Source organism: Heloderma suspectum, chromosome 2 (assembly GCF_057233095.1).
Source record: "Heloderma suspectum isolate Gila_16-S chromosome 2, 16-S_ref, whole genome shotgun sequence".
Taxonomy (NCBI): Eukaryota; Metazoa; Chordata; class Lepidosauria; order Squamata; family Helodermatidae; genus Heloderma; species Heloderma suspectum.
Genome location: NC_139459.1, coordinates 359,788,324 through 359,794,323, shown reverse-complemented (window position 1 = coordinate 359,794,323; position 6,000 = coordinate 359,788,324).

Genomic DNA, 6,000 nt, shown 5'->3' with positions numbered 1-6,000 from the left:
GTGAGTGATTAATAAATTTAATAAATAAATAAATAATAAAATGTGTGTCTACTCAGAAGCAACTCCCATTGTGCTCAATGAGGCTTGCTCCTGAAATGCAGGTGTATCTGGAGCTTCTGGAGAAGGAGAAAGTGGGGCAGAGGAAGGAACCCTCTCTTATTGGTTGAGCAGCCCCTGCCAGTCAGATGACATTCACTCCAACCCCGACCCCCAACAGGAAGTACATTCCGTGAAGTGATTTTTGCTGGCGCGGAGCACTTGCTCTTGGAGCCCTGCATGGACCCAAGCACAGCAAAGTTGATTCCTTGTTAAAAATCCAGCACTCCTCCATTCACTTCTCCTTCGGCTGATGTGGAGAAAGGCCCCAGGTGTCCCCCCACACTAACGGCAGCGCCGCTCAAGGACCCGGGGAGTTTGGACCTAGGAGGGGCGACTCAGGCTGGCTCGTCTCATCGGCAAGCAGGAGGTGCTGTAATGATGAGATGTTTTCGTTTTAGATATATAACCCATTTTAGCTCTGTGTGTGCAGGTGTAGAATCGGCTCTCCTCGCCTTGTTTTCATCTGGGCAACCTTAAGACGACACCATCCAATGGAGACTGACTTAGGAGCAAGGCGCCCGTTGAACTTCTCAGGGAGGCATTCCAAAAGAAACATACATTGGGCTGCAGTGGTTCCGGAAAGAGAGCACTGCCTGCTTGCACCCGGGTTGGCGGTGCTTCCTCAGGCAGGGCTCCTGCTGCTGCTGGAATGCGCTTGCCGGGGGCTGCTGCTGTTGCTGCTGGTGACCGTGGGCGCCAGGTTAGCAGAAGGGGATGAGGCGAAGGAGCTGTGGGAACGAGAAAGGGAGCTGGGGGCTTGTGTGGCAAGTTTCCCTCCTTCGTCTGTGCTGTCTGCGTGGAGAGTGCACCCGACTTTGTACACCTCCGTCCTCCATCCCCTTCCTTCCCCTACTCTTGATCCTGCCTTTCTCTCCCCCCCCCCCCGCCCCTTCTCTCCTTGGCCAAACTTGTTAGCATTTATAGGTGGGCTGGCCCTGCTGGGTGCAACAGCACAGCAGTCCCGTGAGGAAATAGAGAGCTGGGAAGGAAAACAAAAGCTCCGGCCGGGAGGAGGAAGGGGGGCGGGGGAGCAAGAGGAGGAGGAAGCTCTGCCTAAGAAAGCTCCTGCAGCCTTCCTGAGTTTTTCCTTCTGCTTTTCCCTGTGGGCTTAGTGGGAAGGAAACTGGGGAAGGTGGAGTCTGTGTTGTGCCACTGCACAGTACATGGTCTTGAGGAGGTTACATTAAAAAAAAAAAGGCAGGCGCAGGCCCCTAGAAATTAATGGGGTGTAAACACTCATGGATTCCTGACAGGCCTCTTTGATTTCTTTATTACAACAAAACAGCCTGTTTGGCTGTTGCATCTGAAAGAGGCAGTGAGTCAGTTTATGTCTCTTTCTTGAGCGTGTGTGTGTGTGTGTGTGTGTGTGTATGAGACAATGCATCAATGTGTGTTTAGGTTTCCTGTGTCTGTGCGCTGTATTTTGTAAAAGGAGAAGCTTGCGTTTGTATTTGAGTTTTCTACCATGGAAGAGATAGAAGTATTTTGCTTCCGGGAAAGCATGGAAGATGATTTCCACTAAAACATGTAGGGAACAATGGTTTTGCATGATTATTGTACATTGTTGACTCTCTGTGTGTATGTATGTGTATATGTTGGGTGTGAGTTCAGTACTAGGGGCAGAGTAGGTTGCTCACGACAAACGGCTACTCCGGGGCCCATCATGGCCTTGAGCTGGCCCTTGCTGTGTGGCTAGGGATGGCGGAGAATTCCACCATGGACTCCAATGAGTCCGTGGCGGAACAGACCACTCACCTCTGCCATCCTGAGAAATTCGCGCCGGCCTGATCCTACCTGTCGCCAACGGGTCCGGGTCCGTCCGCTGCCACTGGTCTGTGGACATAAATGGCATCCGGCGTAGCGGACACCATTTGTGTCCCTGCTGTTTGCAGTGATAGGCATTTGCATCCTCAGACCGGTGCGGACGGGCCTGGCCAGCGGCTCTGCAGACTCGCCGTGGAGCGGTGCCAGCTGGGGAGGATTCCGCAGGGAGGAACAGATCACCTCCCCCCCCCCACGGACCCCCAGCGGACTCTGGTGAGTGGGGTTCCATACACCCCTATATGTGGCTTTGAGGATATCATTAGCAGTGGCGGTAGCCGTTGTTTCTCAAACAACAGCATGTGGGTCCAGAGGAGTGCTTTTGTGTGCTGTGATTTCCCCAAGGTTGATTGAGACATTGCTCAGAAGGCCACAAAAGGGTTGTATCCGGACTTAGTTATGCTTAGAGTAGACTCACTGAAATCAATGGGAAAAGTTAGTACTGACTTATGACCATCTTAAGTTCCTCTGATTTCAGCGAGTCTGCTCTAAGCATGACTAAGTCTGGATCCAACACCATAAGAGATGACTGAACTATGGACTCCGGACTCATGAAAAAAAAAACCCTGTGAAATCAGTGGTCACAGAGGCCACAGAATGTTGAAAGAAACCAAAACAGCAATCAACAATCCAGACTGCTGCTCTAGGGAGAATATAACAAGATGTGTTCTGGCACTGTGGGTTTTCAATTGGAACTTCTGGAAGCTATTATTATCTTCTTGCTGAATCTCAAAAAGACATACCCTCATCCTGCATTCATCCTGCTCAACAGAACTCCAAAGTGACTGAAAGCTCATTTTTATTGTATAATGTTATAAAATTGTATAATCTTAGAAGGGCGTGGCTGTGAGGGGGCATGGCTGTGTCTATCAGGAAAGGACCCTGCACTTCTGAATTTGCCACTAAACGGCTGCGTAGACGGCTTTGGGAGGGGGCAAGAACAGGGCTGGAGGCTTCACACATAAAAAGCTGTGAGAAACAGCTTCTGCCCCCCTTTGCCCCCCCCCCCCCCGCTTGCACCCTCTCCGTCCTCCGTGTTACAAGCAGAAAGCTGGCGCCATTCTCTCCACCCTGGCTACAAGGGAGAGGGGGGAGGGGAGGGGAATGCGGTTTCCCAGCTATGAGCTTCTAGTGCTGTCTAGGGAGAAAATTCTAGCTCCCCCAGATGCTGTCTAGGGAACCCAGGATTGCTCTCTTATTGTGGTTTTGAGTAACGTCCAAGCATTTTGAAGGAATGGAACCATCTTGACCCCCCCCCCCATCCATTCTACCAGTTCCCTCATTTTGGAGAAGTTTTTTGGAGTCAGATATGACTGGGTTGGATTTCTTTAGCAATTTTCCACTTAGATATATATTAAATATGATACCACTATGGTCACTGTTCCCAGTTGGTTTAAGAACATTCGCATCTCATACTAGGTCCTGTATGACAGACACCACTTAGGATGAAATCCAGGGGCCCCTCCCCTCTGGTTGGTTTCTCTTTAATTTGATCACTATTTATTCTGTACATATTTAAGTTTTAATTTAATTGTTTCAGACTGTATTTTCTGCCTTTCATTTTCATTGGAGTTCGCTACACCCATGTGTGTGTATCGTCCACTGAGGATTACACACTTCTGATGCAGATGAACCTCGGCCACAAAAGCCAATGCAGATTTGGGTAATCTTTTGGGACCCCAAGATGCATGTCTCTCATAGGAACGCTCACTTTTAAACCTAATCTATGCAAATTGTTTCATACTCTCAATTTTATCAGAATTCACCACTTAAGTACATAAAAAGAAAGTTAAACTGTTAATATTCAAAAGACGATAAAAGATATCAAAGATGAAATAATCTACTGTAAACGATGTTACCAACAGCTAATTGCTTCCCGTTATTCTGTCCTTGTCATCCTAATCTATCCCAATAATCACTTTGGCAGGGAGTAGGCAGTATCCCTTCTCTTTTTTTTAATAATTTTTTTATTGTGTCAACAATACAAAAATATAACAAAACTAAAAATTGAAAGCATAAAATGCTCCAATGTCCTCAATTTCAAGTATTACAACATTCTAGAAAAAAAGAATAGATTAAACATACACTTCAGGAAAAGCAGATCAAATATCCAAATGTAAGTCCATTCGCAAGTGACATCAATATACTACTCCTTCAAGTGTTCTTAGCATTGTTAAGTCTTCAATCCATTGCTTTATAGGTGGTGAGCTTTTATCCTTCCAGTATTGTAGTATCAGTCTTTTAACAGACAAGAGAGTGTGAAAAAACCTTTTATACCGACCATGTGCTACATTCCAAAAAGCAGGTAAATAGTGTAAGAGAATATGTACATCAGTAAATATTACAGAGTTTTCCAATACAAAGTTTATCCTTATGACAACTTCCTCCCAAAAGGAGGCAAAGATTGGGCATTTCCAAAACATATGAATAAGGGAAGCATTAACTGCATAACACCTCCAAACATTCGCTGAGTTTGACAGACCTTTGTTAAAGAGACGTTGTGGTGTCCAACAGACCCGAAACAAAACCTTTTGCTGAATAAGACATAACCGGAGCTTCATACACATATCAGCAACAGACGCCCAAACAGCAGTCCATTGATTAGACAAAACAGGACGCTTCAGTTGCCCGTTCCAATACTGCGGTAGACCCATGTATTCATTGATGATAAGAATTTATGAACATGGATCATGGGTCGATATTGTGTGAGAAATTGGCTAATTAGCATTAGCCAATGCTAATGATTTGGGTCATCTTCCTGGACCCCAAGATGCATGTCTCTCGTAGGCACACTCACTTTTAAAGCTAACCTATGCAAATTGTTTCATACTCCCAATTTTACCACAGTTCACCACTTAAATACATAAAACGTAAGTTAAAGTGTTAATAATCAAAAAGCAATAAAAGAGATCAATGATCAAAAAATCTACTCTAAACAGTGTTACCAACAGCTAATTCCTTCCCATTATTTTATCTTCCTCATCCCAATCCACTGCAATACTCAATTTGGCAGTGAGCAGGCAGGGCCCATTCTTTTTTTAAAATTAATTTTTAATTATGAGTTTCAACAAACCAAACAAACTGAAAGCATGACAACATGCTCTGAAGTCCTCAATTTCGAATTTTACAACATTGTAACAAAAAAGGGGGGAAAAGAAGAGATTACACCTACACTTCAGGAAAAGTGGACCAAATATCCAAATATGGAGTCCATTCACAAATGATGCCTATATACTACTCTTTCAAATGTTGCTAGTGTTGGTAAGTCTCCGATCCATTGCTTTATAGGCGGTAAGCGTTTATCCTTCCAGTATTGCAGTATCAGTCTTTTAGCAGCCCAGAGAGCGGGAAAACTCCATTTATGCTGACCATGTGCTACACTCCCAAAAGCAGGTAAATACTTTAAGAGAACAGGTACATCAGTAAATATTAAAGAGCTTGCCACTACAATGGTTATCCATATGATAACTTCCTCCTCAAAGGAGGCAACAATTGGACATTTCCAAAGCATATGAATAAAAGAAGCATAAACTGCATGACGCCTCCAAACATTACTGAGTTTGACAGACCTTTGTTAAAGAGACATTGTGGCGTCCAACGGACCCGAAACAAAACCTTTTGCTGAATGAGACGTAACTGGAGCATCATAGACGTATCAGTCTATGGACGCCCAAACAGCAGTCCATTGATTAGACAAAACAGGACACTCCACTTGCCCGTTCCAATACTGCGGTAGACCCATGTATTCACTGATGATAAGAATTTATGAACATGGATCATGGGTCGATATAGCTGTATCGCTATACAGCTATATCGACCCAAATGTTTCCAATAGCAAAGGGGACCTGGAAGCAGTCAAAGCAGCTAATTCCTTCCCTCATCCTAATCCACCCCAATAATCCTTTGGCAGTGAGTGGGCAGTGCCCCTTCTCTGCTAAAGGGATCAGTGGAAGTGGTGGCCGGGGGGTACTTCAAGGACAGAAACCAAGCTGTTCACATTCTTGGAGCACAATGTTCCCTGCCACAGACCCATGGCTGTGCACCACTGCACACAACTGTGGTTCCCGCACACTGCCCTCT